At 43.9% G+C, this 22,423-nt stretch overlaps 1 protein-coding gene across 3 annotated transcripts in view; it reads right to left on the reverse strand.

Moving 5' to 3' along the window:
• LOC126236985 (sodium-dependent phosphate transporter 1) overlaps window positions 1-22,423 on the reverse strand; it is a 302,978-nt gene that overhangs the window by 146,519 nt on the left and 134,036 nt on the right. For all 3 annotated transcript variants that reach the window (XM_049946708.1, XM_049946709.1, XM_049946706.1), the window contains exon 2: window positions 21,651-21,687. The gene's annotated coding sequence lies outside the window, so the exon portion shown is untranslated. The remainder of the gene's footprint in view (window positions 1-21,650; window positions 21,688-22,423) is intronic.

Raw genomic sequence — 22,423 nt, forward strand, 5'->3', positions numbered from 1 at the left:
ATTGGCAGTCTAAATAGTGGTCTATTTCAAAATGCATCTCTGAACATTATGTAGAGGTATGTCGAAATCTTGTGTATTCATCCGCAAGAAATTTCTGTATTCTAATCAGAAGATCGTGCCCATGTCTTTATGATCTTTAAAAGGCCTAAATCACTTTCTCGTCAGTGGAGATTCGTTTACCAATCTTATGTTTAATCTAAAAGGGTCCAAACTTATAATACCTTTCGCTCCACCGCACAGAGAATCGCTTTCTCATCTGTGCTTGACTCGAGGAAAGCAGGAAGCCTACAGTACAGTTATTTACTGCGCTGTTGCAAAACTAACTTTATATAAACTAAGTAAACGTGCATTCCAACTGTGTTTTACTCCATGTAAATAACTGAAAAGCACAGATTTTGAACTCAAGTTTTTTCGCTATCGCCGGCCGAAGTGGCCGTGCGGTTAAAGGCGCTGCAGTCTGGAACCGCAAGACCGCTACGGTCGCAGGTTCGAATCCTGCCTCGGGCATGGATGTTTGTGATGTCCTTAGGTTAGTTAGGTTTAACAAGTTCTAAGTTCTAGGGGACTAATGACCTCAGCAGTTGAGTCCCATAGTGCTCAGAGCCATTTGAACCATTTTTTTTTCGCTATCCTCTTGCTGTGAAACGATTGCAGTCAACTGGATATCAGACTACTTACATGTCTCTACGAACAGGGTAAACGGAATCTGCTGTGTACCGTGGAATGCGAGCCGCGTTTCATATCTGGCGAATCTCCAAGTCACTGAGAGGCGAATGGTAGGTTAAAAGTCTCAGAAAAGTAATTGACGCCACCGGGCTTTGATCTTGCAATTTTTCCGATCCTTGGCAAGCGCTCTACCACGAGCCCAACAACAAGACGCGTTTAATATTACTCTTCCTGCTAACTCAAGGCACTGCTGCTCCCTCGAGTTACGGGTGCTGCGCTGTTCGGAAGGTGGCGTATCGTTTACCCAAGTTTAATTCATCGTAATTCAGACAATCTGTACGAAATGTTTATATTATATGCAAAAGCCTTCCTCGTGGATCAGTGTAGCTATTAGTGAAAACCAGAGCAAAATCCTCACAGCTGTTTCTGAGATTATCCTGCACATACCGACGGACGCTCTGGTGTTTATGCATACATATGTTACTTACAGATAACATGCCTTAATCTAAAATACCCAGAACTGTTTTTGTTCACAGCTGTGCTACTGGAGTGGCTACTGGGGTATTTGCGGCGGATGGGCGGCCAGTGGGTGGTCAAAAATCGATGTCCAGTATTATTTTCTTATGGCGTGGAGCTATGCCTCGTCATTGATACCACAGCCTGTGCAAGGTGCAGATAGTTTTGCATTGGTTGTTATTGTCTGATAACCTTGTAAGATACCCTTTTATATGTTGGATGCTGACTTACGATTCTGGGACGTTAAAATTTTATCTTCCGGTAACATTTACGCGTAAACGTCCGATGATGAGTAGAACATGCTTTAAACGCGTTGCAGTGTGTTTAATTTAACATGATGTAGATAAATGTGAATGGTATCAGAAAAATTCAAATAATTATTCCACGGAGTCACGGATCCTAAACATAATCGGTATGGCTATGTGACCGTACTAGCAGGAGAATATTATCTATCACTCGCAAGTCATGACGAAGAGGAAACAAGGAAGATAAGGCTGAGTTTCAAGACTCAGCACTCAGGAAAGTGTTCACTGGGGTCGGAGCATTCATTTAAGAGGATGAAACGGTAACTGATTGTGGTCTGTTTAACGAACCATTAAAGACTTCAGAAGATATGACTAACTTAATCACTAAAAGCAGTCAGGAGGGGTCCCCATGAAGAGTTCAGTTTAACTACTATCCTCCTTCCAGCGGTTCATCAAAAACGGGAAGAGCTGAAGTTAGTGTGAAAATTCGCATTATGAATCCTAACAGGCATCAGTACTGTAAGTGCCATGCCCTGCTTTTGAAAAAATGAATACAAGAGTAATGGTTCAGAATCACACTGGAAGAAAGTTAGTTGGCAGCGAAGACCGGAATTATTCCTTTTCTAAGCGGTTAGAAAACTATTTTGCTGTACCTAGTTTCCTACCAAAACAACTCTGATCACTGTCAGCAAGCGTTTGACACACCTGTTTCTATGATATCGCTAACAATTGGTGATGCAACGATGTACACACTTAAGATGAAAGAAATGACAAGGTTTTATGCTGAAAACAGCGCGCTTGTTGTCATTTTGGACTAAAGGGACTTCCCTGTAACCACTCGCTGTAACGATAATTTTGGCGCACCGTGTTAGCTATATGTCCAACAAACTTTTCTGTCAGGCGCACGTGAAATACACCACACTGAGGTATGAAGTTTGCCAGATGCTGAAGTAGTCTGAACTATTTGCAGCAAAACTACGTTGTATGGAATCTTTTTGGTGGTATTTATAAAAATGTTATCAAAATTGTGGAATGCACTTTTTTTCCTTTGGTATGTAGCTAATGGTTCAAATGGCTATGAGCACTATGGGACTTCACATCTGAGGTCATCAGTCCCCAAGAACTACTTAAACCTAACTAACCTAAGGATATCACACACATCCATGCCCGAGGCAGGATTCGAACGTGCGACCGTAGCAGTCGCGCGGTTCCGGACTGGAGCGCCTAGAACCGCTCGGCTACCGAGGCCGGCTCTATGTAGCTAATGAAAACGACATTTTCATAACGCATGACTGACGTGGAATTCATCTCACAAAAACTGAAGTGTTTTCTATCATATTTTGTAACCGATACCAATACATAATACATAATATATAATATATAAAATATGTATGCTCTTCCATGTTGCTCTCTGGCTTTTCTCACAGTGGATATTTCCGGTTCGTCTGCTGCTACCAGAAATAAAGAATTACTTCCAAGCATCTCCAGACTTGCAGACTGCGCGAAAACTACGAGATATAAAGAAAAATGACCCCGTCAGTGGATATAGCATGCCTGCAACTTTCTAATCGTAATATTCGCCGTCGTGTCGTTACAGGGCGCACCGCTATGGGGCAGGCGCATCAGAACATTGCGAGTAATAGTACGGAGAGTCCGTTTTGTGTCCTTCAATGCGTGTTAACTGTGGTGGTTCAGCCGACGATTTCGTAAAAATCCAGGGAGAGTACGAGCATATTCCGTGAGATATGCTGCTCGTATGGCGCTAAGAAATCAGGCCGGCTGAGACTGTCGGCAGAGAGGGTGGAGCATGTGTGGGTATTATTCGTCAGGAGGCAGAAGAAACAGACCACACAATCACGCTAAGACAGTGGAGATTTCGTTTTGCAACGACACGGTGCTCCATTACGCTTACTTTCACGCGTTCTGTTTACCCGATTGGCGAACTCCCTCAGTGCCGGATTGGAAATGCTTTCAATTACGACTCTTCTCTTCTTAAGCACGGTGATATAACTATGTGGATCGTTCTCGTTCGACTCCACTGTCGTTTAATGAGGAAGAGCTGCAAGGGGGGAGGGAAATGATTAATGCGGTCAGTGATATTGACCGTAATGTGATCGGTCGTGTACCACAAGAGTCTATCATACTGATGTCTGCTGAGTCACGAACTGCGCCCACACTGAGCACCTGTAATGCGAGTTAAAAACTTGGAGATCCGCTCTATACACAGGTATGTGCATTTACTGTATGTATTTCAGTTTTTGTGCAACTATCTGCTGAAATCCCGGAGGTACTTACGAATAACCACTTAGTAACATGTTCAGGAGGAGGAGATTAGTGTTTAACGTCCCGTCGACAACGAGGTCATTAGAGACGGAGCGCAAGCTCGGGTGAGGGAAGGATTGGGAAGGAAACCGGCCGTGCCCTTTCAAAGGAACCATCCCGGCATTTGCCTGAAGCGATTTAGGGAAATCACGGAAAACCTAAATCAGGATGGCCGGAGACGGGATTGAACCGTCGTCCTCCCGAATGCGAGTCCAGTGTGCTAACCACTGTGCCACCTCGCAGATCGTATTTACCACTGTTAGATGAACAGAATTTAAGGTAATCAAAATATCCACGGATGTACTGCCGGTCTACAGTGTCCAACGGGCACAATATTTCCCGTGGATATTTTGATTATCAAATACGCCGGGAGAAACTCAAGAATCACAGAATTTAAGGTATTCGTACCTCCGGGTAACTGTAAACCTTATTCACCAATCATAATGCCCTCATTTCTGTACATTGGTCCTATTTTGTCGTCAATTCCGAGTGCGTTTCTGGCAGACGCCACCTGCGACCGTGGTGGTACTGCCCAGAGCGGTCGCCGGCCATGAACGTGTCCGTGGCCGCTCCGGCACCACCCGGCGAGCGGGCCGTATTGACGCACGTACGGAATACGAGTAAAAATACAGCACGAATGCCATTAGCAGTCCCGGAGCGCTCGCTCGCGGGTCCAACTGCCAGCACATCCGCTCCGGTCAGCCCTGTCTGTCTGCCTACGTACACGCATTCCTAGAAAGGAAGCGACGTTGTTACGCTCCTCGTAATGTCTCGTCGACATCTAGTTCGTCAGGTCCCGCCAACGTCTAGACCACTAGGAACAGGACATACTCCTAGCTCGGTTAGACCAGGATGGTGAAACAATCAGCTAATGCTTGTTCGCGAAATAACCCCAATACAAGAATGTAACGTGTAATTTATCGGCAAAAATCGATAGGAACGATCTCCAGATACAGGATCTGAGAAACTCCGGCCTTTTGTTGAGGTCGAGTGGGAACATTAACATGTTTCTAGCGTTTATAAATATACCAGCAAGATGAGGAATAAGCAAATGCGCCAGCGAGGTCGAAATGCTTGTTTTTATGTATGCTGTTTTAGGAGTTCGATGATTCTGCAACTGTCAACATAGCGGAACAATGAGTGAACAACAAGCAAATAATAAAGTAGCAGATAAAGGGAAACACCCCGTAGTGAAGTAATTAAGAACATAGCAATAAAAGAAACATGTAGGACAAGACACCAGTAGGACTTAGCAATGCCCATAGTGGAAACGGAAATAGCACTAATATTCATAGTAAGAATTAAGATACGCTGCAGTATTTGTAACGTAAGTATAAATTAGGACCCACGAATGTATTAGGTGGTGGGTTAACATGTATCATGCACTTTGATGAGTAAAAAAAAAAAAACAACAAGTTCCGTTTCCTCTTACGAAAGTCAGTAGCAGAAACTGTCGCTCTAATTTGGGCAGACGTACGACGAGTGGCCCTATAAGGATCCGAAACTTGGACAATTATCCGTAGGTAGGCTGTGTGTTCCGTCCACTTCTGTTTCAAAACACCATGCAACGGTGAATTGCAGTAAACCAGCACATTTTTTATGAGTTCCACTTTCCTGATAACAAATATCACAACGAAAACTGGAACTTAGCTCTAGTTTTAGCTTTACGAAGGTCTTCATTCACAAAGGCAAATAGAAAAAAAAAAATTATTGCCAACGCGCCTACAATTTTAACGCGTGACAAGAATCGAACAGAATAGTAATAAAAATAATAATTATTCAACGCTACGTCATACCAGTTCAACAGCGCACTCTAGCTACTATTGCGGCTGGTAGTGATAATAATTCGTCATTTTTGTTACAAAGGGATTTCTGTTCATCGTTTCTATCCTTTTTTCTAAAAGAAATTAACTATAAAGGCGAGGTCCACAAGCACTCCAGGGAAAAATTCCAACGATTAAATGAATCAGAAGACGAGGAGTGTACCTTCACTGGCTCCCAAATTCGAAAACTTTTCATAGACAAGTAATTTGAGAAAATGTTACATGGCGATAGAAAGACTGCCTGGGAGAGGTTTTTATGAATGCATTTCAGTTTCCTATGAAATACACTGAAGCTCCAAAAACCTGGTATAGGCCTGCGCATTCAAATACAGAGACATGTAAAGAGGCAGACTAACTGTGCTACGGTAGGCAACGCCCATATAAAACAAAAAGTGTCTGGCGTAGTTGTTAGATCGTTTACTGCTGCTACAATCGCAGGTTATCAAGTGGGTTTGAACGTGGTATTATAGTCTGCGCACGAGTGATAAGACACAGCATCTCCAAAGTAGCGATGAAGTGGGGATTTCCCGAACGACCATTTCACGAGTGTACCGTGAATATCAGGAATCCGGTAAAACAAACCACCGACATCGCTGCGGCCGGAAAAAATGCTGCAAGAACGGGACCAACGAAGACTCAAGAGAATCGTTCAACGTACAAGTGCAACCCTTCCGTAAATTGTTGCAGATTTCAATGCTAGGCCATCAACAAGTGTCAGCGTGTGAACCGTTCAACGGAACGTTATGAAATGGCCTTTCAGAGATGAAGGCCCACTCGTGTATCCTTGATGACTGCACGACACAAAGCTTTACGCCACGCCTGGGCCCATCAACACCGACACTGGACTGTTAATGTTGCCTGGTCGGACGAGTCTCGTTTCAAATTTTATCGAGCGGATGGACTTATATGGGTATGGAGAAAACCTCATGAATTCATGAACCCTGCATATCAGTAGCTGGTGGGGGCTCTGTAATGGTGTGGGGCGTGTGCAGTTGGAGTGATATGGGACCCCTCATACGTCTAGACACGACTTTGATAGGTGACACGTATATAAGCATCCTGTCTGATCACCTGCATCCATTCATTCATGTCCCCCCACACGTCCAGAATTGCTCAGAGTTTCTCCAGAAACACTCTTTTTGAGTTTAAACACTTCCGCTGGCCATCAGACTCCCCAGACATGAACATTATTGAGCATAACTGGAATGCCTTGCAACGTGTTGTTCAGAAGAGATCTCCACCCAGTCGTACTATTACGGATTTATGGCCAGCCCTGCAGGATTCATGGTGTCAGTTCCCTCCAGCACTACTTCAGACATTCGTCCTGTCCATGCCACGTCGCGCCGCGGCACTTCTGCGTGCTCGCGGGGGCCCTACACGATATTAGGCAGGTTTACCAGTTTCTTTGGCTCTTCAGTGTAAGTGAGCACACAATCATGACGAGATTGTGGGTGAACTGGTGCCACGTTACGAAAAGCTTGGCTATAACATGTCTCTCTGCAAGTATACTTTCTTCGTGCCCAGATAGATTTCTTTCCTGAAAATTAAGGAGCAGTTTCTCACTAACATGACAAGCGATTTCATCAATATATTGCAGTCACGGAGAAGAGGTAGGTAGCGAAGTGGACTACCGCTATTCTGACAGACCGCTGCTGGACTGTTAGGGATCTTGCAAATGCAACGCGTAAGCAACAAACCAGACGCGAATGCGCAGCAGATTTTCGATTTAATCAAGAACTCTAAAAATGTCAGGTCAGAACATTGATAATGATCAGAATCTTCATACTGTTATGTCCTCTATCGATGCCACTTATTTTCTTTATTAATTACAAATTAATATATTGTTTGTGTAAGTTTAATAACTTATATTTGCAACTGTAAAGCACACGGAAAAATCTTCAATTTCTTTCGGTTTAATTTACGACACCTTTATTTAGGTTTATCAGCGTAAGTGATTACAAATTATTGGGATGATTTTCATCTCAGGAATTCGCGTATTTCTTATCCTCAATGTTTCTAGCGTATATTGCTACTTAAATATTATGTTGATGGTATAAATACCAAACGTATTTCGGAACCTGGAGGGTAAGTAGTTATTTATATGGCTGTTTTTCTTCACATGCTGACTAAATAAACGTCTCAGGCCTAAATTAAATTACAAATTTTCAGTCAATATTTATTGCACAATGTAATTAAGTCTTCCTGTCCATTGTGTTCCCTGCTCAATTCGAAGTTTTCCTGTGACACCCAGCATGTCCCCTGGGCAGCTCAGTGTTTCAATGATTTTCCCAATGAAAGTTCATTTCTCACAGTCATAAGCTAAAACCAGTAGGATTGGCACGAAATGCAAAATGTGAGTAGAGAAAATGTGTTTTCTGAAACAAGTATCTGCACATTATAATCCAAAAACGTTTCTGCAGGACCTACAAGCAACAGTGTCTAACTCGTTGTGGCAGTTGCACGAACCACGTGACATTCTTACAGTTAGTGAATACCTTTTGCAAGTAAACATGTGAAGAAAATACGACTTCCAATGGTGCTGGCACGACATGCCGATATACTGGTATCAATCAGTAGAGCCCCTTAAAAGATGCTACGGAAGATTATCTTCATCGTTAACAACACTATCACGAATTTCCTGCATCTTTCTTCCACAGTTACTGCTATTTCAACGGATCGCCACATTCGAGGCGAATTCAAATTGGCATCTCTTCCAAGTAACCATAACACGCCTCGCGTTACAGCAGCCCGGCGCGAGATCTCTGCCCAACTCTTTACTTGCGACAGAATCTTCTATTTTTATGTGGCTGTGCGAAGCGACGGAAGCACGGCCGAGCTGCTCCGCCCGCTATTACGAAGCCCGCCAGCTGGTCGCGGCGGACCGCTGTTTCAAGACGGCACCTTCCTGTTTACCGATCGCGTCACCATCATGGTACGAGTTACTCAGATCAATGCTTCCGGCTAAAACACACTGCTTTGCGGTCGAGAAATCAGCTACCCCTGTCGCTCAAAGCGTTTGAACTGTTAGTAAAATTCTTGAGACTAACAACCTGCAGAAAACTGACTAGAAGGGAGACTGCTTATACCATCAAGGATGGTCGAACAACTGCAACTAATTTCGGCCTCACGTTCGGGGTTACGTATATCACATATATATTACATGGACTGCGTTTTCTCGTTAGAGAAACCGAGGACTAGCTACACTAACAGTTATAAGCGCTTCACACAGTAATCTTTTAATTTCTTTTATCTCGGTTATGAGAGAAGAAACACTGTAAAAAAACCTAAACATATCTGCATCTTTTTGTAAGAAACAGTGCGATACGCTTTGCACGACTGATTCCAGTTCTAAGACGTGTGACCGCAATGAAGCAACGAAGAAATCTATGTCGCAGAATCTTCGTTGCCGAAAAGCCCTCAACCTGTTCTTTTGTACTTGATTTCTTAAGCTAATTTTGAAACGAAAACTATCAAGCGAGATGGCGTAGTGGTTAGCATAATGGACCCTTACTAGGGAGGAGGACGCTTCAATTTCCCATCGGGCCATCCAGGTTTAGGTTTTCCGTGGTTTTTCCTAATAGCTTAAGGGAACTATTGGGATGGTTGCTTTGAAGGGGTCATGGCCAATTTCGTTCCCAATCTATCCCAAATCCGAGCTCCGAGCTTCAGCTCCGTATGGAATGGCTTGTCGACGTGGCGTCTAACCCTACTCAGCGCTTTTTTTACAAACTGGAACTTACGTTTTCACGAAACAGAGAAAGATTTAATTGTGGCTGGTCGGGAGGGGAAAGGGGGAAGGGGCGGAGATGACGTAGGTTGATTTCCATAGCTCTGGTTACATTTTTTTGTATGAACGATCTGAGCACTCGCCGTTGCCTAGGTATGTACTTTTTGATATCTTCTATTAGTCCACCATCTCCTTCCCCATCTCCTCGACCCCTCCCCATGTCGTCCTCCCTCGGTCTGTCCATATAATCCTCGCCCTCCTTCTGGCCATCTCCTTCACTTTTCTTTCTCCATTCAATTCCTCCTCCCCACCTCTCTGGCAACCTCCCCCACTCTGCCCATCTGTTTCTCCCCCTCTGTCCACCTCCTACCTTCTTTTTCCTTCTCTGCTCATCTCCCCCTCTCCCTGCTCATCTCCCCCTCTCTCCACTTTCCTGGTCTTTTCAATACCCTTTCACCTCTCTGCCACTCTCCTCCTGCCTCATCTTTCTGCAGGTTATACCTCCATCCGAATAGGACGTTGCTGGATCTTATCTCTCCTCCCCCCCCCCCCTCCACAATATTTTTTTCCCAGATAGTAACACATGTACCAACCCAACTTTGGGTGAAATACCGTTGTTCGATCGCGTCCGCATTGTTTAACTGTGCCTGGAAGGGCACTCAGGAAGGAAGTGTCCACGTGTCTCTGAGTGAACCAAAGCGATGGTCTTCGGATATGGAGGAGATACAAAAAGGCAGCAACTGTCGATGACATGCCTCGCTCAGGCTACTGCTGCAGTGGATGACCGCTACCTACGGATTATGGCTCGGAGGAACTGACAGCAAAGCCACCATATTGAATACTACTATTTGAAAATGCAGGTTAAAATTGGAAGGGGTAGTGCATCAAGAGATGAAAGCTGGGAGGCGCCGAATTGGAGTTGAAAGTTACGGAAAAAGGATTAAGTAAAATAATGGGGAACCATGAAATACGGTAGGAGAGTTGCATAAGTGGAGAACGACCATAGAAGATGATGTTGAAAACTGGGAATTGTTCAGTCCAAAGATCAGCAATGAAAAGCTAACAGGAGAAAACTGCGAAGAAGATCGGATAAGTTGATCCCAATCCAGAATAAAGTTATCTCACAGGAGATTAACGCAAGGCCAACAAACTTCCGAAGTACTTCGTATAGGCCTATCTGGGACCTTTCGAACGAATAACAACAAACTATAGCATATTTTTAAACACTACACTGATTGGTTAGGAGAGAACCGATACATAACGCAACTTTATGGATCACAAATTAAAGACAGTTTTTAATTTTCGTCGACGACGTGATCACAGACTAAGCAAAAGATCGGATAGGAGGGGAGGAGAAGGGGAGAACAGACACTCTGGGGATTAGTGTCTGATCGCGGACGAAATAATTCGATACGGATCAGATGCACGGAACGCACATGCTTGGGGAGGAAATCTGCGGCGTCCTTTGCAAAGCAAATACCGAAGAGATCTCCTTCTAAAGTAATATATGGAACTCACGAAAACCTAAATATGGATTCATCTGATCCCTGTCCTCCCAAACGCTAGTCCAGCTCTGTGCGCTACTGTCCACACAGCACAATGAAAATAATGTGGCCATCAACTACAGAGTCTGAGCTTAACTAGGGGTGGTCCTATGGATGGTGGTTAGGGCGTATCTATGATCTGTGGGCAGGATTTCAGTGAAATTTTTATGTTCAATATGAACACAAACTTATCATTTTCACTGAAAATGTCTGCATTTTCTCTGAAATCCGCGATAAATGCCAGAAATTATCACGAAACAAAAATTGGGCTTCAAACCCCGAACTTTTTGATTAGGAGTCCGGTACTCGGGGAGCCACCCACATTATTACAAAAGGGGTTTTCGAGGTAATGAACATACGAATCAGTATGAGGTGTAAAGCGTCGGCCACGCTGACACTTCTATGCGCAGGCCATTTGGAGGCAGTGTGGAGTGACATGTATCACTTTCTCGCTTGTCTGAATTACACAAAAGCAATCTACTACAGTTGTTCGTGTTGTTTCGTGTGATGTCAGGAGTATTTGTATCTGCAGAGTATGCTAACTCCATACACGTATGTCGTCATTGCAATAGAATTGCGAGAGATCCTTTACGAGAATACCAAAGACAGTTTGCAGAACTAAACACAAAGTAAAAAGTATATTTTTAACTTTTCAACAAACAAAGCCAATATATAAACCTTCGCACAGTCCGTGCAGTGTCGCAGCGACTGCTTCAACGGGATTATGAAGTGGAAAACAATTTTAATGTAACTGAATGCGTCTCAACTATTACCGTAGAATAATATCTGCACTGCTATTCAGTGCAAAAGACGGGTGTGGTACCGTGACGCGGAACAGAGTCTGTAATTCGCAATGAGCAAGAGAATTCTGTGTAGTAATATATTCAAATTTGACCGCGACGAAACCACAGTAGCCGCTGCTTTCATACATGGGAGGGGGAGAATTCAAACAGATAAAAAGAGTTTCCGAGTTAACGTGTATTGCTTTAAGATTGTTAACTCATCGAAACAGTTGCAGGCAGAGGTCTACACGGAGCACGGTTTCTACAGTTTCAACAGGATATGTTGCCAGAGTATTCCGGGAGTGTTCCTTCGGAAAGATTCGGAATGTACCAGCAAGGCTCTTCATACAGAAACTCTTTGTCCCTATCATCCGCGTTTGATCGATATCAGTGTGTTCTTGCGTAGAGACCAACGTCGCGCAACCTTTCCCCATTACTCTTTTTGTGAGACTCATCACAGAGCAAGGTCTAGGGGGGGAAGACAGATCTAGCAAGAAAATAATTGTATGCTCAGACTTCAGTAGTGAGTTTTATTCAGGTTGTCCCAGGAGAAATGCTTAATATTCACGGATATGACAGGAACGATCATTCGAAGCAAAAGAAGTCTACTGTGAATCTTATCTACTGAAAGAGTGCTCATAGCTCTTAAGGTATCAATTTTACAGAGCCCATCTTTACTAGATTTTTTGCTTCGAATGATCGTTCCTGCCTATCCCTGAGTATTGACCATTCCTCTTTGGACACACTGTATACAAGTTCTTCCTCGCATACGTCGTTCCCATTCCTGATAGCTTCAAAAGAAATGTGTTTCGCAACCATTGAGAGTAGGGCTCTTCCACGTATGACTCTTCTGTTGCTTATTTAAAAAAGAAAAAAAAGGAAAAAAAGGAACAAAGAGACCTACATAATTGATCGAAGGACAGCTGACAGCAGTTACACATTCACCTCTCAAAATGAATGCATTCCGTATTTGTCTGTGACAAAGTGTGTAATGACGACTGCCGCAGAAGCCTACAATCACAAAATTGCGGTAGGGGCATCGCTTTGAGCTGTAGCGACGTTACTACAGAACGGCCCTATACCTACGAAGCAGAAGTTGAAACAAACGCCTTACAGTGGAAGTAGCATGTAACTATATCGTCGGTACCGTATAACAGTGCTGCAAGCCGATGCGTTGAAGCCTTTTCCGCAAGATTTCGTACATTCTCGTTGTGCCCGTTTCTCTGCCTAAATCGTTTGGCCTGTTCAGAAAAAGTGCACTGTAAGACACGAAGGCAAGCTTGTGAGCGTACAAGTATGTGACAGATCAAGAGCTGTTACGTATAGAAGCGGGGGCCTTTCTGACAGGGGCTCAGGTATCCACGGTGAGAGGCGGCGCTGGTGGTAGAAGCTGGAAGAAGGGTACAGCATTACAGCGCCGTCTTCGGGCGGAATCGGCCCGTCCCTAGAGGTGAGCGACCAGCGGAGTCCCGTCCTCCTGAGGCATGCGGCCATTGTCGCCTGTAATCCCGGGAAGGCGGCCAAATAGGGGCATTCAGCGCGTGGGACGGGCTGTCGCCGGCTCGTCTCATATTGATTGCTCCGTCCGAATCCGGCCCAACTAGCGGCGCCAAGGGCTTCCTCTGGCCCGCCGCGGCGCCGCCGCCCGCCTCGCTAACTCCGCCTTACCGGCCTATCCATCTGTTGATCTCGCGCTCCACCACTCAGCTGGTCGACGAAGCTAACGAAACTGCGAAATGACGTCATGTCCTTCGCGTTCTGTCGCTTCTGGTCAGAATATCTTCGAAGGAGGTGTAACCTCTACATCTGTGCTCCCCAAGACGCCTTACGCTTTGTGGCGGAAGGTACTCTTTGTACCAGTCACTTCCCGCTTTCCAGTATCAGTCGCGAGTGTTCTGCGTTATCGTTGGCAGACCTCCACGTGAGCCCGAATCTCTAATTTTACTTCAATTGTCTCTTCGTGGGATTATATGCTCGTCGGAGGAAGCAATATACAGGGTGTTTCCGTAACAGCGTACAACAGGGCATCGAGAATGCTCCACTGAACAATTTAAGGAACGGAATCTGGGGTCAGAGAAGCCACCTTAAGTAAACTTTGTCCAGCACGACTATATCCCAGCTTATTTACAACGAACACGTGTACAAGTTTACACTTACTGTGCTGTTTACTTACATGTACATTATTTCGTACAAGGAAACAAGGAGGACGAGCCTGATTACTACGAAGTCATGATGCTGTAGGCCATCTGAATGTAAAGAGTTCTACCTGAGTTGTTGGAGAACGCACCTTGGCTGTTCGTGAGAGAATGTAGATAAACATGACGGTGCACCGCCTCACTTCAGTGTGGGTGCCCGCAAAAATCTCAATGCTGTATTTCCTGGTCGCTGGATAGGAAGCGGACGTCCTTTTCCATGGCCTGCGAGGTCACCTGACCTGAATAACCTTGATTATTTCCTATGGGGATATCTAAAGTCACTTGCGTGTGAGACCCCAGTGGATAAAGTTATGGAATTAGTTGCCAGAATTTTATCTACCATTGACGGGATTCGAAAAACACCAGGGATATTGGACAGGGTGAGTCAGAATATTATTCGCCGATGTCAGTTAGTTTCAGATGGCCGTCAGTTTCAGCACATTTTGTAAGATGCGATACGAATGGTACGTTCATTGTGTCAATGAGGATAGTTGCAGTTAACTGTAACTAATGTAAACAAAAAAGTACACAGTAACCTGTTTTTTCCCTATTATCTCTGTAAGCTGGCTTCTTCGCCCCTAGGTTCACTACCTCAAATTCAAAAATGGTTCAAATGGCTCTGAGCACTATGGGACTTAACTACTGAGGTCATCAGTCCCCTAGAACTTAGAACTATTTAAACCTAACTAACCTAAGGACATCACACACATCGAACCTGCGACAGTAGCGGTCGCGCGGTTCCAGACAAGCGCCTAGAACTGCTCGGCCACTGCGGTCGGCCTACCTCAAATTGTTCAGTGGTGTATCCTGTACGTCATGTTAAATTTTTGCACGCTCTTACGGAAACACCCTGTACTGGTTGACTCTTTCCAGAACTTATGTTGTTCTAACTTCGACATTAAACCGCAACGTGATGCACAACGCGTCTTCTAGCGTCCGCCACTTGAATTGGATGAGCATCTCTAATTCTTTCACAATTGCAAAACGAATCTGTGAATTCTCTATTTTCTCTATCAATCCTATCCGCTAAGTAACTCCGATTGACAAGTAATACTGAATTTACAGTGGACCGAGGGTTTTGTAAGCTACCTCCCTTCGTGAATACTCAACACTTCCTGAGCATTCTTCCAATGAACCACAGTCTGCCTTTTCTAGAATTAGCTTTATTTGGTCGTACCACTTTAAATCGCACCGTAAATGTACCTCAAAGTATTTAACGAACGTGACTGCTTCCAGTGTTTGTTCTGCAATCGTCTAATCACACACAACTGCGATTTCCGTCTATATGCGAGGGTTGGAACTTAAATAGTGGCAACTATTTATTCACAACCGATACAAAAGAGTTACATGTTTGCACCTGTTACTTTGATTTGATTCCGAAGATGAAGGAACCACTTCGTGGCATTCGCTTCAGAACTGTTCCAGAGATTCGGCAGGCAGTAGACCGCTCCATTCGCACCATCAAGAGAACAGGCTATGCTAATGGTACGTATACTACACCTTCCACATCGCTGGCAACGGGTTCTACACAACGCTGGTGACTACTTCGAAGGGCAGTAACAGGTGCAAACATGTGACTCCTTTGTATCGGTTGTGAATAAATAGTTGTCACTATTTAAGTTTCAGCCCTCGTATGTGTAATACGTTACATTTGTTTATATTGTGGGTGAACTGCAAATGCCTGCATCAAGCATCGATCATCTGCAGACCTTTCTGGAATTCTCTAGAGTTGCAGCTGTTCTATGTACGATAGTACCATCCGTCAACATCCTCATGGAGCTTCTGACATTATCTGAAAGGTCATTTACATATATTTTAAACAGTAATAATCCTGTAAGACACCCTTGGTGTAAGCACGAAGCAATGTCCATGTCTGTTGTATGGCGACATGCAGTGTTGCTAGGAGACTCAGTCCAATAGTTTCTTTTCAACGTAAATGGGCACTTATCAAGTCCTTTGGCATTTCGTTTCTATGAACACTGAAGTATATCTTTACCCATCTGGAACCAACTTCTAAACTGTGGGAAAGAAGTGCAACGCAAAAACTTTTAAAAAATGATGCGATGTCCTCGGTATGTGAGGAACAGTTTTGCATTCTACGCATATATTCATCATTACCTTCAGCCCGATTATTAAGGCACAATCCAGAAGCGGAAACTGCGCATACGCTGTATGAATAAAAAATGCTTACATTTCCACGGAAGGCGTCAGAAAATAGGTGGCTAATATTCAACCACCCTCTAGTTCGACGAAGCTTATCTCAGCGTGGTATCAACACATGAATGGGACAGAACATGCCTTCAAAAATACGTATTTGATAGTCCAGGTCCTGTAATTGCTCACAGCTACGAAAATTAAGTACAGGAATAATTTTTCAGCGCTTGCCTCCAAGAAATTGCGCAAGTATTCACTTCATATTCAGCAGGGAAAAAACGTCGTATGGTATGGTAGACTCGGAAACAACCGCCTATTAACAATGAGAAAAGTTTCTCTTCCTTTGTGCACGGTCGCACCTCTCCTACTGGAAGTGTGTAAATTGTGTTCAGCGAAGGAGTACCAGATTTCAATATAAAATTATATTCGATATAAATTATATAAATATTGTACATTCAATATAAATTAAATACATTAAAACTAACATCGATAGAAAAGTGCAGCAAGCGGTATGTTTATTGCGAAAGCTGTTACATTTTGTACAGAAGTTTCGAAATAGTTAGAAAAGCTGCTAACAGATGGCACTGTGATCGCAATACACAGTCTAGTGCCTAATACTGTGTCGCAGCTTACAGGCATGAGTTCCACGGTTTAAACGTGAAAGAAAGCTAGCGTACCGGCGGAGGAGGTTGACATCGTATATTCCATTGCATAACGTGTTTTTCTAGTACGAAATACCACAGTTTAGAACACTGTACGACTGTAACAAGGCTCAGTTTTTGAACACGGTTTAATGTTACAAAAGATCCATAAGATCCCGATGCAAAAACCATTCACAAGCTCTTCGTCAAATTCCAACGGAACGGCAGCGTGGCCGATAATCTAGCGGGGAATGTTGGCCCCAGAAAACTATGAGAAAATGTCGTCGCGATTTCTGAAATTACTAACAAGGTAATCTCCCCATCGCACACCCCTCAGATTTAGTGGTAAGATTGCCCAGCGATAGTCCGTCAAAAAACTGAACACAGATCAAGCATGAAAACAGGATGAATATGTACTGAAAAAAAAAGAGGGGAGCCAAAATAGAAACAACGAGCAGTCACAGAAAAAGAAGTGCAATAAAGAGCAGCCTGAAGGAACGGCGTCGTGGGTAAGTATTCATAGTGTTGGGCGGGCGAGCCGTGTTCAAAACTCGCTTGTGAATTTATTTTTATTTTTTATTTTTTTGCCCACAATATTATGAACTGTTTGTCCGGTCATTGAAAAGGTTGTTCTCTTGGCGGTTGTCATAATATAAACTGATTATAGAATATGTGTCATATGGTAAGAATACGTTAACGTCGCAAGTAAATGTAATGAATAGTGACGGCAGGCGAGATATCGTATAGACGTCTCACAGAAATGAAAGCGACAAATAAACGGGTGTGAACTATATTACAATAAAGAATTCAAGAGTCAAAACTTCCAAAGCGGAACGCACTTCTATAACGTTAAAAAGATATGTTTTGACAGAGCACACAGAAACGTTTGTGATTGTGAAACTATTCCGCTCATTTGTTGCACTTATGTGACAAACTATTATGTTTTCACATTTCCTTGGAAGTGATCACATTCACGTTCATACGAAAACCTATATCGGACAAGGAGGCATATCTCATTCACTTATCGTCATATAAATTAGGTGCGTCGATAACGTTTACGGTTACCATTCGAAAGTCACTTCCCTTCGGCTGCTAATAGAGTAGTTGTGCAGAATCAACCGTCATTATAGGTCCCTACTTGGCACCTCGCTGTTGCAAACTGGCGTAACATCACGACACAGACACAAATTTAAATAAAGGGAACAGTGAAAAAACAACTGGCACGAGGGAGATTTGAACACAGTTTATCCACTAGGCAGTCCATCACCATAACCACTTAACCACGACGCCATTTCTATTCCCGGCTGCTCTATATTATACTTCTTGTTTAAGGACCGTTCACTGTTTCTATTTTGCATTTTTATCACAGTCCAATACACCTTCTTCCTGTTTTCATGCTTTATCTTTGTTCAGTTTTTGACGGGCTGGGAATCCGTCCGAAGAACTGCAGTAGAGACTGATTTGCAGCGTTCCAGCACTCTTCACACTAATGGTATCAGTACGAGCTGTGCGAAAGAGGGCTGATTTTGCGAACCAGATTTCTATAATGAGTCATACTGAAGGATTTGATGTTGACTGCATCTGGTTTACATATGAAGCACCCTTCCACCTGCAAGGAGTCGTGAATAAACGAAACTGGCGATTTTGGGGTTCCAGAAATCCCTATTTGTGTATAGCGAAACAAATTTCTGTTAGGGCTGCAGTATGTAGCACAGATATTATTGCCCTCGAACCACTTGTCGCAACGCAGCTAGCGTTGGAGGACCAACCAAGCACCCAGTAGTTTAAGCAAGATACGGCCGAACACACTGCAATGCAACCAATTTTTCGCTTTCTTGATGAATACATCCGGAACAGTCACGGCGTTGGATTATTGCAAGTTTACTGGCGCAGAGATGGATTGGCCACGACTTACTGTGGGGCACATTGAAAGACACTGACTACCGGAACCATCACACCGTGCTGGACGAGCTCGAATCTGCGTTCTGCTTGCCATCTGTATCCACATCCGTTGAGGCACTACAGGATGTGATGACAAATTTCATTGTTCATTTGCACCACCTCCGAACTACAATAGTGGGCATTCGAAAAGATTGTGACGTGACTGCAAAGGCTGCTTACAAAGGACGTACCTGCACAGCCTACAGCGGCATCTGTTAGCTTTTCGAAGTATTTCGAAACTTATGTACAATTTCTGTATAAAATTCTTATAGCTTTCAAAATAAACATACCGTTTGTTGCACCCGTTTAGCGATCTTAGTTTTAGAGATATTTAACTTTGAAACCAAGGACTCCTTCGCTGGACACCCTGTGTCTTGTGAGTGTAGATAATCGTGGATAGTGTGGCGTCATATTTCTGTTGTTTGATGAGAGAAGGAACAAATCCATGCAGCATTGCTGATACGATTGGAATTTAATCCAGGCCATCGGTGCTATGTCTGCTTATCTGGAACAGTGCGCCAACACATCTCTTTCCATTGTGGGCCAAATACTAGCGGTGAAAATTACCACCACCAGAATTCGAACCGGCTACCTCCAAATCGAGCGCCACCGCACAGACGTGCCTTAGCAACTTTTTTTTTTTTCCCTCCACTTGCGCAGGCTAGTTCCATACTGGGTGTAACACGGTGCACACGCCTAACCTTAGAGTGATAATGAAACGTAATATGGTAATTCCTCGTCTGCCAAGCAACGTAGCGATGTGATAAGCGAATGTATGTTGCGGCAAGGTCTGCAAAGAGCCTTCTGCAAGCTCCACGAAGCGGCCACCATCAAAACGTTTGTTTATGGACATCCGCGTTCGCACTTCACGTCAAGCAGCACTTGCGTCATAACCACAGCAGTAGCCTTATTACTTCCCTTGAACTCCTTACAACCTACCCAAATTGCCAGCACATGTGCTAGCCTACGGCTAATTACGTGGGCGAAATGATGGCCGTTTCTGGTTTATACTAGCCTGTCCACACAGAGGTCATTAGACACGAAGTAACTGCACTGTCCGTTTATTATAGTCACTGTCCTCGAGATAAGTGTTTTATATTCACTGTCTTACTCGTCTTGAAATTTTACTTTCAAGGGTGAATTTCCTAACTCTTATCACAGTTCATACCGTTAGCAATCGGCTGTTTTCTTCGCATTGAACGGAAGTGAAATTAATCATAGTAGCATATATTATTCGTCATGCATTATTCGTCAGGGCATAGTTTGTGGAACTAGAGAGATTTTAATACGTCGAATGCAGGTAATCTGCGCAGTTAAGAATGAAACAGTTTGCCGTTGGGACAGTCTGACCAACCGCAACGACGTAAGGAAACCCCATGAAAACATATCACTAAGTCTGAAAAGCGAAAAATTTCTCTGAACGTATATTCTGCATTTCTATTGTTTTTCAACTCGTTCGAATTCTTCTGTTTGCTTTTTTTTTTAATTTTCGTATCACCACCACTACTGCTACGAGTGGTGAGCGGAGAGACAGAAAGCGTTTTACATCGTGGCAAAAATAATTCGTAGATACGTGAAGAAGCTATTCTCGCATGAACTGTACTCTCGGATGCTAAGCACAAATACAAGATTTCACAGAAGCTCAGGGTCACAGAGGCGATTCCTACGAGGTGCATTCAAGTTCTAAGGCCTCCAATTTTTTTTCTAATTAACTACTCACCTGAAATATATGAAACTGGCGTTACTTCTCTACGTAATCGCCCTGCAGACGTACACATTTTTCACAACGCTGACGCCATGATTCCATGGCAGCGGCGAAGGCTTCTTTAGGAGTCTGTTTTGACCACTGGAAAATCGCTGAGGCAATAGCAGCACGGCTGGTGAATGTGCGGCCACAGAGAGTGTCTTTCATTGTTGGAAAAAGCCAAAAGTCACTAGGAGCCAGGTCAGGTGAGTAGGGAGCATGAGGAATCACTTCAAAGTTGTTATCACGAAGAAACTGTTGCATAACTTTAGCTCTATGTGCGGGTGCGTTGTCTCGGTGAAACAGCACACGCGCAGCCCTTCCCGGACGTTTTTGTTGCAGTGCAGGAAGGAATTTGTTCTTCAAAACATTTTCGGAGGATGCACCTGTAACCGTAGTGCCCTTTGGAACGCAATGGGTAAGGATTACGCCCTCGCTGTCCCAGAATATGGACACCATTTTTTCAGCACTGGCGGTTACTCGAAAATTTTTTGGTGGCGGTGAATCTGTGTGCTTCCATTGAGCTGACTGGCGCTTTGTTTCTAGATTGAAAAATGGCATCCACGTCTCATCCATTGTCACAACCGACGAAAAGAAAGTCCCATTCATGCTGTCGTTGCGCGTCAACATTGCTTGGCAACATGCCACACGGGCAGCCGTGTGGTCGTCCGTCAGCATTCGTGGCACCCACCTGGATGACACTTTTCGCATTTTCAAGTCGTCACGCAGGATTGTGTGCACAGAACCCACAGAAATGCCAACTCTGGAGGCGATCTGTTCAACAGTCATTCGGCGATCCCCCAAAACAATTCTCTCCACTTTCTCGATCATGTCGTCAGACCGGCTTGTGCGAGCCCGAGATTGTTTCGGTTTGTTGTCACACGATGTTCTGCCTTCATTAAACTGTCGCACCCACGAACGCACTTTCGACACATCCATAACTCCATCACCACATGTCTCCTTCAACTGTCGATGAATTTCAATTGGTTTCACACCACGCAAATTCAGAAAACGAATGATTGCACGTTGTTCAAGTAAGGAAAACGTCGCCATTTTAAGTATTTAAAACAGTTCTCATTCTCACCGCTGGCGGTAAAATTCCATCTGCCGTACGGTGCTGCCATCTCTGGGACGTATTGACAATGAACGCAGCCTCATTTTAAAACAATGCGCATGTTTCTATCTCTTTCCAGTCCGGAGAAAAAAAATCTGAGGCCTTAGAACTTGAATGCACCTCGTACTTCAAGACCAGCGTCCGTCGCAATGATTTACGAGAAGCAGTATCTCCTCGAAATATTTCGGCACGACACGGCCTTGAGAGATACGCAAAACACAGATCCAAGTACTCACCTTGAAAAGGAGCGGATGGCACCAATGAGTGTCGAACCTGTAAACAATGGAAAAAAGAATCAAATATTGTACTACTTCAATGTGCAATGCTGCATTAGTCGCCAGTTGCAACATGTTATCGACATGCGTACTGCAAGCTATGTGCTTTGTGTGTAATTTGCTTTTGTGTCAAGTACTAACATGCAAATCCTAGTAAGGTGTAAATACAGTTCGTTTGGCAATCTCTAAAGTGGCAGGTACATGCAATTCAGATGCAGGCACTTCCCCACCGCTTTTCTGACAAGAAGAGAGTTTTCATTATTGTTTATGCCATCGCTTATAACTCGAAATATTTTTCTGGAGGCCAGTTCTAATACTATGCACTGTTCTACTCAGCATTATTTGAATTAACACATGGCGCAAGTTTCCAGAAGCAGAGGATAATAAAACACATGACATATGCAGCATGATTGTTGAAATAGCCGTATGGGTTACTAGGTGTGTCTCAAATCGGCCAGATATTCGATATCTAACAGGGACGCCTAGCGTAGCCACGAAACGTCAGCGAACATTGTGTGACAGTTTTTTCCCCATGACGTGATGTATCACCTCTAGATGTTTCATGCAAAGACTTTGCAACACAGTGTAAAGATATTAGCTAGAACAGTGTTAACATCATTCTCAGTGTATTCCACTGCAAACTGATTGACTAGATCAAGGCAAAGAGGATGCGAAGTGCTGCCGATTTCATCGACCTTGTGACCCATAGCCACTTTTTGCGAAAATTGTCATCA

This window comes from Schistocerca nitens, chromosome 2 (assembly GCF_023898315.1).
Source record: "Schistocerca nitens isolate TAMUIC-IGC-003100 chromosome 2, iqSchNite1.1, whole genome shotgun sequence".
In the NCBI taxonomy this organism is placed as follows: domain Eukaryota; kingdom Metazoa; phylum Arthropoda; class Insecta; order Orthoptera; family Acrididae; genus Schistocerca; species Schistocerca nitens.